Source organism: Pygoscelis adeliae, unplaced genomic scaffold (genome assembly GCF_000699105.1).
Source record: "Pygoscelis adeliae isolate BGI_AS28 unplaced genomic scaffold, ASM69910v1 Scaffold77, whole genome shotgun sequence".
Taxonomy (NCBI): domain Eukaryota; kingdom Metazoa; phylum Chordata; class Aves; order Sphenisciformes; family Spheniscidae; genus Pygoscelis; species Pygoscelis adeliae.
Genome location: NW_008825216.1, coordinates 7,899,661 through 7,911,928, shown reverse-complemented (window position 1 = coordinate 7,911,928; position 12,268 = coordinate 7,899,661).

The following is a 12,268-nucleotide window of genomic DNA, read 5'->3' as shown; positions in this document are numbered from 1 at the left end:
AGAATCATAGAATCATTTCAGGTAGTTGTAGAGAGCAATAAGGTCTCCCCTCAGCCTCCTTTTCTCCAGGCTAAAAGTTCTTTTCTCCTGGGAAGGGGGTGGGAGGGGAGTTGCCAGTCAGTGAACTCATTTTGCCCACAAAGTCAGAGGAAAACAGTTTTTGTTGTGCCAAGGGCTCCAGCAGCATGAATTGCTCCTGTGTGCCCCTAAAAGTCTAAACAAATCCCCCCTCCTCCAGGATTTCAGCTTTTATTTCCAAATTTCCTGTATTTCCCTTCTCTCCCTTCAAATACTGCTCCTTTTCCACCATGCAATGTATCCACTGATATTGTCCTTTCATCTGTTCTCCCAAGACAGCTCTACATGCATGGCTGCATAGACATCAGTATGCCACTTCTGTCTGAATCCTACCTGCTCATGTCCTCTGTCTTTCTCTGGAGGCACCAAACTTGTCTCTCTCAATCTTCCTTTATGTCCTTGATGTATGCCGTCCTTCCTTACTGCTTTGCTGTTCCCTAGCCATCACCCTGCCTTCATCTCTCTGCTTTTCCCTCCTTACCTCATCTCCTGAGTGCCAACAGACTTTTTGCTTCTTAAGGGAGTCACCTGAAAACTGCTGGTTGTGTTCCCATCTCACAGGTCGTTACACTACTTTTAGTATCGCTGGCTGTAAGTTCCATCTCCGTCCCCCCTCAACACTGCTTTTAATATCTCACGAGGCCCTTTTCCAGCTCCACTACCTATCCCTGGATAGGAGGAGAGATGCCTTGTCTTCTGGGCTGGGAGCCAGCTCCTGGTAGAAGGAGGACCAAATGGAAAAAGTGCAGAGAGGGTGCAGGCCATAGGCTTGACTGAAGTTGTGACTTTTCTATCAGTAGGACCATGTAGGAGACTTTCCCCGCAGGACACTTGTCTGCTCTGCTGAATCCAGCTACCCAAATAACCAATATTATCTCTATAGTAAAGGCGGGACTCAATTTAGGATAGGATGATGTGATGCCAGTCCAGGCTCACTCATAAATTTTTATGAGGTGGAGAAACAGTTCCTTTAAGTGTTGGACTTATAGATGTTACTCGCCTCCTGAGATTTTCATCTCTCTTGGCTGGAGCTTTCAGTGCATGAACATGTCTATGAGGGTGTTCATAGATAATTCTAGCCTAGGGAGAGATTCAAGCATTTTGAAGGTAAGCCCCTGCCCTGTGTAGCAGCCGACCTCTCTGCAGAGCACAGCTAAGGAGATCAGCCTCTCCAGGCTGACAGCTGCCTGTAAACAACCCCCTGTTTCTCCACCAGAGTTTTCTTGCATTCATTCTCTTATAAAAAAGTGCTTTTATCTGGTTCAGACTCAGCCTATTCACATTTTACCTTCTTAAAACTGTTGCCTGAGCACTGACATTGTACATGTGCCTTGCCCTGCATTTTGGATGTTTCAGAATAGCTGGTCTAAACCCATTTCTAATCCTAAACGAGCAGCTGTGACTCAGTTGGTAGGACTTAACACCCTGCTAAGATAAACATGACACTGTTGTGATCTGTGCTTTTATAATGAAAGGGTAGGGAGGCGGAGCCTGCATATGAACAATAGACTTTTGTAAGGCAGCGGCTCAGAAGTCTTGAGAGCCATTTACTGGAAACTGCTTGACTGCATACTGGTTGTTCACATGTGGATGCATCAGAAATTCCTTGCACACATCCGTGATGTGGGCTGGGAGGACGGGACTTTGTCAGCAACCCAAACCATGTACTTTCACCTTTCCTTTTTGGTTCAGAGGTGGCTCTTCATGTTATTAATGTCCACTATCAAGCCAGCACAAAAAAAGGGTCTATAATGCTCAGCCAGGAAGCCCCTGCTTTTGAAAGGCTGTCACAAAGACTTGTGACCAATTTATCTCCTTGGGGAAATAAAAGGGGAAGGAGAATGAGGCTTGGTCCCAGAGAGCAGGGTTGCTTAAAGGCATATCGGTGTAGACATCCCGGGATGTGGAGGTTCTCACTCTCCAGTGCCTTCCACCCTTCATTTGTCCATTGGTTGCGCCCATGGCTGGAGACTGGCATAGGAGGAATGTTTACCAGCTATTTACCACCCACTTGCCATCAATGTAAGTATCTATGGCAGATAAAAGGAAAAGGTAGCATGAGTCTCTTCCTCTGTAAGTCTTGCTGCCCCTCGCTTGTGCTTTCTGTCACTGAATATACTATAACCCCATACAAAAGCAGGAGCTACAAAGCTGCAGAAGTGCAAGCAGGGGCTCTTGAGAGTGAAACATAAAAAAAAGGGCTGTTCTGTACAGGCTGGTGTGCAGTACGGCATGAGAGAAAGGGGTTGTTATAGGCAAAAAATAAGATATATTAGAATTAATCAAAATAGGCAATTTTGTTGTTGTTTTCTTCCCAGCAGTAAATTCTGACAATAAAACTTCTTCCCCATCCCAGTAGATATCACCAAGTGCCTGGGGCAGATGATTACCTGTTTTACCTGGCCTTTTCTGTGACACAAAATATGGGGAAGCTCCATAACCTTCCCCTAGGGTGACAGAGAGTCTCCCCCGGCCTGAGCAACAGACTCCTTCCCTTGTCCCAGTATCAGTACATCATGCAGCCATCCAGGACACTGTTTCTCTACCAGCCGTCACTGACCCTTTTACTCCTGTCCACAGCCCTGCCTTCTCACACACACATCCCTCCAACTGCAGGCCCATTAGTCTGCGTTTCCTTGCGTTCAGTCAAATCAAATTACCTTTTCAAGTGGCTTCCAGTACTGTGAAATTATGGAGCTATGATAGACCTCCCTGGAAACGGGTACTGGAGTCCAGCTGGGAACGTCTTGATGGTTGCTGCTCTGAACAAGCTTCACATTTCCCATCCGTTTTAGGGCGATTAGCAAGCTCTCTGTGTATTTCTAATCTTGCACCAATCTTTACGGAAACTGCCCCAGTATGCTCATGAGGGTTGCAAAACACTTACTACATCCTTGTTTGGAAACTCCTCTTCAGTTTGTCAGTCCTTATGTGAGCCTCGAACCAAGAAGCAAACAGTATTTAAGAAGACAGGACACATACAACTCCACCTCTTGCTTATCTCATCTGAAATCAGAATAATTACTATTTTGCTTGCATTCTTGTTTGTACATTCATTTCTCATGAACTGTTAATATTCCACCAAAGTGTTCCCGCCTCCAGAGAAGTGCTGAGACGATTGCTGATCAGAGTCACTCCATCCATTTCACAGAAGCTGTTGCATAACTTCAGGATGGTGAAGACTATTAGTCACCCCCACCATGGTATGGTGGGCACATAGTAGGGACCTGAAGGTGAAAAGTGACAGTCTATTATCACCGGTTCCTTAGTCATTTAGCAGTAGCACAGGAATAGTCACTGCATACGGATAGTTTCAGCCTGGATTGTATCTCTGGAAAATCATCCTTGTTGTTTTTTTCCTATTAAGAGTCACTCACAGAGTCTGTCCCAGGATCTACTGCAACCACTGGAAGACTGCTGACTTTGGCAACAGTAGCTTCAGTCCTTCATACACCAGTAGATGGATGCCCTTGGCTTTTCCACATGAGAGAGTTAAAGCTTGGTGAAGTCAGATTAAGCAGGAGGCTAAAGACTTCCGAGCATTGTAGGACAATTCTGGAGAAATGTGTAGGAAAAACTGTCAGAGCAGCAGACAGGAAATCTAGAAGCAATATCTAGTTCCTAACAGACTGCTAACTTTAATAGGTTCTCTGTGAGAAAAGGCATTTCCATTCTGTTTGCTAGAGTCCCTAAGGCCAACAAGCAGACCAAAGTGGACTAAATATGTCTGTGGCTACTTTACAAAAAAATTCACTATGCTTAACTGTCTGAAATTACAAAAATTATGCCAAACGTGGATTCTTCCATGCCAGCCCTCTGGAGGTATGGTAGTTTTAATTGTTCAGCATTACAGACTGACTTAATTAAGTTTTATCTTAAACATTCTCTTCCAGAGATAGCTTTTTAAGTGACTGTAAGTGTTTTTCTTAAACAGACCAACAGAAAGAAATCCAGAGTACACTACAGAAAATCTCAGTGTCTTTCCATTGTGAGATCTCTGCTCTGCAAGGGAGGAGAAGAAAATTAGGGAGTAAAACCACACCACATGGAGAAGGAGCACCAGGGAGTTTACTGCAGCAGTTACAGAATAGCAGACAAACTAGTGACCTGTTTATCTGATTACCAAACCCTTAAACAATCAAACTCCTCACATCTTCTTTTAATGATCAGAGGCAGAAGACACACATTCATAGCTCTCCATTGAAGGACCAGAACATGCATGACGAGGCTTTCAATAAACATACAAAATCATAGAATCATAGAATCATAGAATCATTTGGGTTGGAAGGGACCTCTAAAGGTCACCTAGTTCAACCCCCTGCCATGGGCAGGGACATCTTCAACTAAATCAGGTTGCTCAGAGCCCCGTCCAACCTGACCTTAAATGTTTCCAGGGATGGGGCATCCACCACCTCTCTGGGCAACCTCTCCGGGCAACCTCTCCCAGTGCTTCACCACCCTCATCATAAAAAATTTCTTCCTTATATCTAGTCTAAATCTACCCTCTTTTAGTTTAAAGCCATTCCCCCTTGTCCTATCACAACAGGCCCTGATAAAAAGGTTGCCCCCATCTTTCTTATAAGCCCCCTTTAAGTACTGATAGGCTGCAATAAGGTCTCCCCGGAGCCTTCTCTTCTCGAGGCTGAACAACCCCAACTCTCTCAGCCTTTCCTCACAGGAGAGGTGTTCCATCCCCCTGATCATTTTTGTGGCCCTCCTCTGGAGCTGCTTCAACAGGTCTGTGTCTTTCTTATCCTGAGGGCTCCAGAGCTGGACGCAGTACGCCAGGTGGGGTCTCACCAGAATTAATAGTAATTAATTTTGATTTTCAGTACGAATGATTCTGGCTTTGTGCATAAATATGTCCAATTCCCTCTGATATCTGCAGGTCCCTTAAACTGAACCCACGTTGAGCCTTGAGGCTGTTTTAAACTATGGCCCCTGGGAACAGCTCTGGTGCCTTTGACTAGTCAAGGATTTAGGCGGTGCACGGTGCACAGGCTATTTCTCAGAAGGCCCTTCTACAATGGAGAGGAATGGTAAAAACAAGTGGGACTTCTGTATGAATCTAGCTGTTCATGGTAGCTTTTGATTGGAACTGGGGCTGTAAGGAGACACGGTTTGGTACGTCATGGTGCAGGCTATGACCTAGCTGTCTGCTGTGCAGAATCCCTCTGCAGAGATGAAAACCCAGCCAGCAGGAGTCAGCTGTTTCTTGTCCTTTGCATTGCTATTGGAGAACCACCAGGCCATTAATCCCAGGGGCTGAAAGCATTCAGGGTTTGGTTTTGTAATGACTGGAGCTCAAGCCTATGTTTTGGGTTGCAAGCATTCTTTTACAAGTCAAGGTCCTGATATGGGCTTTTAATAAATTATACTTTTAAATCTTCCCCCTTTCTATTTAAGTGTCGGGTGTAGGTGCAGAATTCCAACGGAGATCGGGTTCTGCTAAGACAGCTCTTTGGCAGCATGAGTAACTCAAACCTCAGAGAAATAGATTAAATATTGCAGCTTAAAGAGTTTGCTGAAATTACAATTCAAAATGGGTAAAAGTCCTTTCATTTCAGCTTTTAAACAGAAGCACGGCTCTCCTAAAGATGTAATCTATGAGGCATGTCAAAGGTTTTTGACATTTGAAATTATAGCTCCAGTACTGAAGAGAAGCTGTCAATTTGTAGCTTTGTGCTTTTTCTCCCTGTAAATGTGAGTAATTTCTTTTAGCCCTTAGTACATCACCAGTATATTGTTGTTTGTGGAGCTGCTTGGATTTAGTAGATGAGAATCAATAAATGAACCATTTACTGACTGTGAAATTGACTTTTATAATTGAGAGACTGCTGAAAATGTATATGTATCTGAAGGAAGCAAAAATCAAACTGCATTATATTGTATGTTTGCTGAAGATCTAAAAGAAGTAAGTTGATCCTTTTGGATAAAAGTCAGAGAGTCACATAAATGTTGGATGGAAGGGACCACTGGATGTCACCTACTCCGGCCTCCCACTCCAAGCAATGCTGCCACCAGCACTAAGTCAGATCAGCTATGACTTTGTTTAGATCAGGCCTTGAAAAACCTCCAAGGATGGAGCCTACACAGCCTTTCTGGTAACCTGTTCCCGTGCTGTGCTGCCCTCCCAGTGAGGAATTATTTTCCTTTGTGTAATGCAAAAGAAATCATTCACGGTTTCTACTTGTTTTCAATTTTATGTTAATATTCTCCTGTTCGGAGAAGAAAAGTCCTACCTGCAGAAACTTCAAAGGAAAAAGGGGGGAAAGCTTCTTTCTGATGTCAGAAATCAGGCATCTCAGCTACTCAACTCAATTAATCATCTAGGCTCCCTAAATGCACTCTCTATTAATGGGGAAGCAGTGGCATTCCCAGATGGAGATTCAGAGGGACCACACTAGGTACTGGCCAGAATGAAGGGCCTTCTGGCACTTCATCACTGAAGGCAGTGGGATTGTTTATGAAATCAGCTGGCACTTAAGTTTATTGAGTCAGGGTGTTTTCTGCTCATTGTGTGCAACGGACTGAAACATTACTGAAACATAAGCGGAAAAACTGATATGAGGCCTGGAGCAACATAACCTGGGCTGAAGTTAATGTTCCCGTACCAAGGACCTGCAACATTTATCTTCAATGAAATAACACTGGACAGTGAGAGTTTTCTGCGGACAGTTCTGCTGATGGATCTTACTCCTCAGGCAGGAAGCCCTGTTGCTAAGACTTTTCCCAGAAACATACATGAGCAACGTGTTCAGCTGCTAGATGCTTATGGAGAGAGGCTGTTATTTTACAGACTGCTTGGGTACCTTATGTAGCCTTACACAGTAAGTATTACAGAGTGGCCTCATAGAGAAAGGAGTAGCTGGTCTACAGAATCCATTGTGAAATTTATGACAAGTAGATGGTAACATAAGCACTTGCTAGAAATGACCATCGTGCAAAATTAGGCTAATAGTCACGAATCTTGCCTTAGTCTTCGTTTTGGGTTCATACCTTGAATCTTTTTGCAGGTAATGGGCTAGTGCAAATCACTGGGTTTAAATAACTTGTTCTTTGGAGGACTGAGAATCCGGATCTAGATATAGAGTTAGGATATCTATTGTTAATTTTTTGGGGGCTTATATAGTTGCCACTAGGCCCTTTTCTCTTGAGTAGGGCATTCTGATGCTCCAAATGCTATGGGATTGTAGGAACTTCCTTTAAGAAATCAGAAGCACTGTTTGACTTGCTGCTCAGGTTTGATGCACTCTTTCTGCCTGGTTGAACTCCTTCCATCAGATCACTTCTTAGGTATTGAACTTATTTGACACCTTGCCTCAGTAACTTCCCTGGACTTGCTCAGCATACTAATTTTCCTCAGTGATTCTTCCATATCTATTCAGAGGCTGAGAGTCTCACCTGTGTCATGGCTGATCTTTCTTTTATCCTGCTTATCATATCATCTTCCCCCCTCCAGTCTCTGAGCCATGAGTTGATAAAGAGAGAAGCTGAACATAGCAGATATAGTTGACCTGTCAACTTGAACCTGGAAACCAGCTCCTTCAACATCTGGCTCTGTTTAATAAAATACGGGCATGGCGAATTATCAAAGGGAGTTCTGCCTCTGACTTTCTGCTTTTCCCTAAGAACTTGCTGTGAAGACCTATGTAGTATCATGAAGCATATAAAATGAAAAAAAAAAAAAAAAGCCGCATTCCAAAGGCTCAAAGGCTCCCTTAGAAACATGTTGGCAAAGGCTTAATGAAAAAGGAAGCCAGACATAATGTTAAAAGCTGCAAGGTCAGCATGAAGATCCGTAGGTGTCAATGCAGCTTCAAAAGGATGGGGCGGGGGCTGTAATGTGTAGGTACTGTGTCATGGCATTCTGTGTTTGTATGCACTTACTACTTTCGGCAACTAATACAGAAAAAGCTTCATAAACTGGGGCCAGACCGATCGAGTGACCTAATTTTCATCTAATTTAGGTGAGCTATTGAGTTTAAAAACCAAGGCAGGAATTTGACAATCTGGTAACATGAAATACCACTTTGTGTGTGGCAACTAAAATTGCACTGTATTTAGAAATGAGGCAATCAAATAACATTTTTGGGTTCTGTTGTTCCCAAGGAGAGAGAATGTGGGCACCAAGGAGAAAAGTTGAAAGAGAAAAAGAAATGTGGCATGAGACTTGAAGAGCTCCTCTAGTTCATCCGTCTGTTCCATGGCAGGATCATCTCTACCTAGGTCATTTCTTAAACATTTATCTAATCTCTTCCTAAAGTTATCCAAGTAAAGAGGTGGTATGGACCTCCCTTGGAAATCTGTTTCTGACCTTTCACTCTTACAAACTTCTTTGAATATATAACTTGAGTCATTCTTGCTTCTGTAGAAACCAATTACTGGGGCCTTACAAATGCCAGAATAGAGAGAGGCAGAATAGAGAGGTAACTTTGTATGTCCTGCAGATGACACGCCTGTCTATGAAGTCTTGGATGACACATGTAAAATCATCTTGAATTCTAAGCTTGTCTTACTTGTGGTGTCTTCCAGTGTCATATCTTCTGCAGATGTAGTCAGATCCTTCTCTATTCAGACCTCCAGATCATGAGTGAAATCAGTAAGCAGGACTAGACCCAGGACAGACACCTACAGAACCTCATTCAGTATCTCTTTCCATTCCAACCGTGAACCAGGGTATGTAGTCGCTGAGTGTAGCTCTCTGTGGGTTTGCACACAACCTGCACTAGTTTCATCAACACTCTAGCTTGCTTACGAAAATGTCATGTGAACCAGGGGCAGGAACATAACAAAATAAAGATATGTGACTCCTACTGCTTCTCCTCTAGCTACAAAGCCTGTTACCCATTATAGGAAGGAAATTCTATTGGTGTGACATAATTTTTTTTTCTTAACAAATCCATTCTGGCTGCTACTCATTTCCATCTTCCCTTCTTCAACAAGTATTTTTTAACAAATAGATCTACTTTTTCTTTCTTTTTTTCATTACTTTTTTTTTCCCTGGGAATTGAAATTTTGGTGACAATCGTGCAAATTTTCATGCATTTTTCCCTCACTTTTTAAAAATTAAAGGGAAAACTTTCTATACTGGAAAGAGGGATGGTAATATGCAAATCTAAGAACAGCTAATTAAATGCACGGGTGGAAAGAGCTGGCTTAGTAGAACAAACCATTTGACATAAAGGTTACTGGAAAATTACTTGATAGATCTGTATATTGGAGCATGAAAAGAAGTACTAACAGCACTTCTTGTCATGAGATATCAGTGCTGAATTAGGAATATAGAAGTTACTGTTCTCGATGTTGACAAACACAACTTCATCTAGAAAAACAGGATTTATTTTTGCTTGTTTAAGCATAATTTCTCTCTTCTTATCAGGACAACCAAATATCAGAAAACTCTGACCAGGCCTGTTTAGGACCATGCAGTTCAGCCTGTCTGAGTTTTCAGATGAACCTTTGAAAAGCAGTCTTGTCTGCATTGAAAAGATACGCAGGATCCCTGCAATCCAACCTTTGACAAGATGCATGTGTTTGCTGTAACAGCAAATCCTCTTTTCCTCCTTGGCAGGTCACAGTTTTCCATTTGTTTCCTTGTTTTCTGCACCAAGTAGTCTTTCAGGTGTTATCACGTATTTGCACCAGATGATAGCCACTTTCCAGGGAGAGCTGCAGGGAGCTGGTGCAGAGAAACTCCCCAGACTCAGTGCTGTGAAAAGAGCTACAAAACTGCCCTGTTTTGCATTGTTCATTTCCAAGCATTGAGGGCCCAGCTTCCCTCTGGGGGAAGGGCACTTTGGGCCAGAGGGAATCTAACGCGGTCTGAGCCCTGAAGCTGGGCAGCGATAACTTGGCATAGCACCATCAATGCTGTCTCAAATACATCCCCATGCAGAATTCCCCTCTATATGAATAGCTATGTATCTAGGTATCTGTTGCATTGGGCGGTCCTGCCTACATAGCCAGCATTGGACCTTTACTGATTCGCAGGAAAGTCACCACTCGAACAAGGTGAACGTATTTGTTTGTTTTACCAAATGGAGAACTTCAACTATCAATGGAATGTTTAACACCCAGTGCTAAAGGAAAAAAATTACTGTACGGCTTCTGTTTATCCTTGGTTTCCCACAAAACAGTGGTGAATGCTCTGCAAATAATTGTACTCATCAATACTCAAGCACTACTTTGCCCAAATTTCCTATTCAAGCAGACATCTAAGGTTGCTTTATATGCAAATAAAATACAAATGATCTCTTCATCCCACATATAAACATATTAAAGCCTTCTGGGAATTACACACTGTAATCTTTCTCTTGTGCTTACTCAGATGCTCCCCAATGTGAGCTTTTACTAATTGCCTAGAACATCCTTTTGCACAGACCTGCACACACATTTGGGGTGTTTGTGACATGCAACCTGGTAAATCCAGCGAGTTTGAATTCAGTGGGTTGAACATCACCAAATGCACAAAGTCATACGTGGTGCTTCCTCTCTGTTCCTCTTAAAAGCTAATTGACGGGAAGCCGTATTGCTGGCCGATGAGCTATTACTGTCTGTGGAGAGGCATTGTTGTCAGAGTGAAGTCTTAGAGATTCCAGTAAGTTCGTAATAAGAGGAGAAGAATCTAGGATTGTTTCAGTCTCAAAGGTCACATCTGTACCGATGTGAAACAGTGTACTTTCACTAAAGTCAATGAGTCTAGGCTGCTTTACAATAGCTGAGCATTACTGCCTGTATGTAATTAATCTGTGGGGTTTGAGGTTTTTTCTGCCTGATTTGCCATCCATTGAAAGGCAAAGTACATTAATGAGACTGTATGAATTGCCTGTAAAGGCAGGCATATCTTCTCAGAAGCTTCTGCCTTGCTGATGAGTCCGTAGGAGTACCGTGTTGCTATTCTATCCAAAACGATTCTAAGAGTAAACAGTCCTCGTCTTTTATTTGACAGGGAAACATAGGACAGGAGAAACAGCATATTAGGAACCCTGTTTTTATTTCTGGGGAATTAGAAGCGGATCCACAGAAGAACATAAGGCTTTGCAACTCTCAATGCATCACTTTTATGGTGCTTGGGAGAGGAGACCTAGAGCTGGTCCCTGTTTCATGTTTTGCTATTTTGTACTAACCAGTACATAGGATAAAATACAGGATCCAGTATCCAGTCTGCCTGTTTCCTCATTCCCGACAGAGTGAATACCTGCGTCACTGGATTACAGAATCATTCACATGCTTACTGCTTTTTCCCCACCTATAATGTATCTTCTGGTCTTTTTGTAAAGTGGGAGAGGTGGAGGTGGATCATATAGCCCGTAAGGTAGCAGGCTGGACACCCTTCTTGCAGGAGGTGAGAGAAATGGGCTTGAGTCTCTGCAGAAAGAAAAGGGAATTGAATTTGTTTCTCACAGCCAGTCCTACAGAGGTCTATTAGGCACATCTCAACATACTTGGGTAAAGTCCCTCTGAGGAGACAGGCCCTACGGGAAGCATCCCCTAGCCTCTTATTGCTAATTATAGGTGTAATCTACTAAATGCAGCCATCTGGGAAGTGATACTATTTAAAGAACTTTAAGACTCTCTAGCTCTAGAAGGTACTATGTAAAATCAGGTGCTATCCTGGTCTACATAGACTATGCTCAATTAGCCATAAACGTCATTGGCTGTTGGGTGGGACTCAGGTTTTAAAGATTGCTGGCATCCTTTTATGGATGGATGATTTGGGATCTTAAATGATAGCTTCTTCTCTTTTACTTTGCTTGACTACTTCAGATTTAAGTCCTGAGCTATCATATATTTGAGTGTTGTGAACTGGGATTACTTGTTTTCCCTTCCTAAAACCCCCAGAACTTCAATGATGTGCTGAATTAGAAGAATAGTGATATCAACACAGAAAAAAACCCAAACCCTCCTTTGGAGACATCACATGCAATCCCAGTCAACCATGCTGAAGAAAAAGGCAAGATGGGGGTATGGGGGGGAAAGGAGTGAGGGGAGGGAAGAGAGTCTGTTAGATAGGAAGAGCCAAAGACAAGAAAACAAAGGATAAGAAGCCATATGCTTGCTATCTACAAATAAACACACTACAGAAGGAGATTTATGTAGGTTAAAGGACAAAGGTGATGCAAAATCAAGTAACTATGAGGTACCCACAGTTAAATAGAGGCTGCATATAAGCAAGCTGTCAAACCAT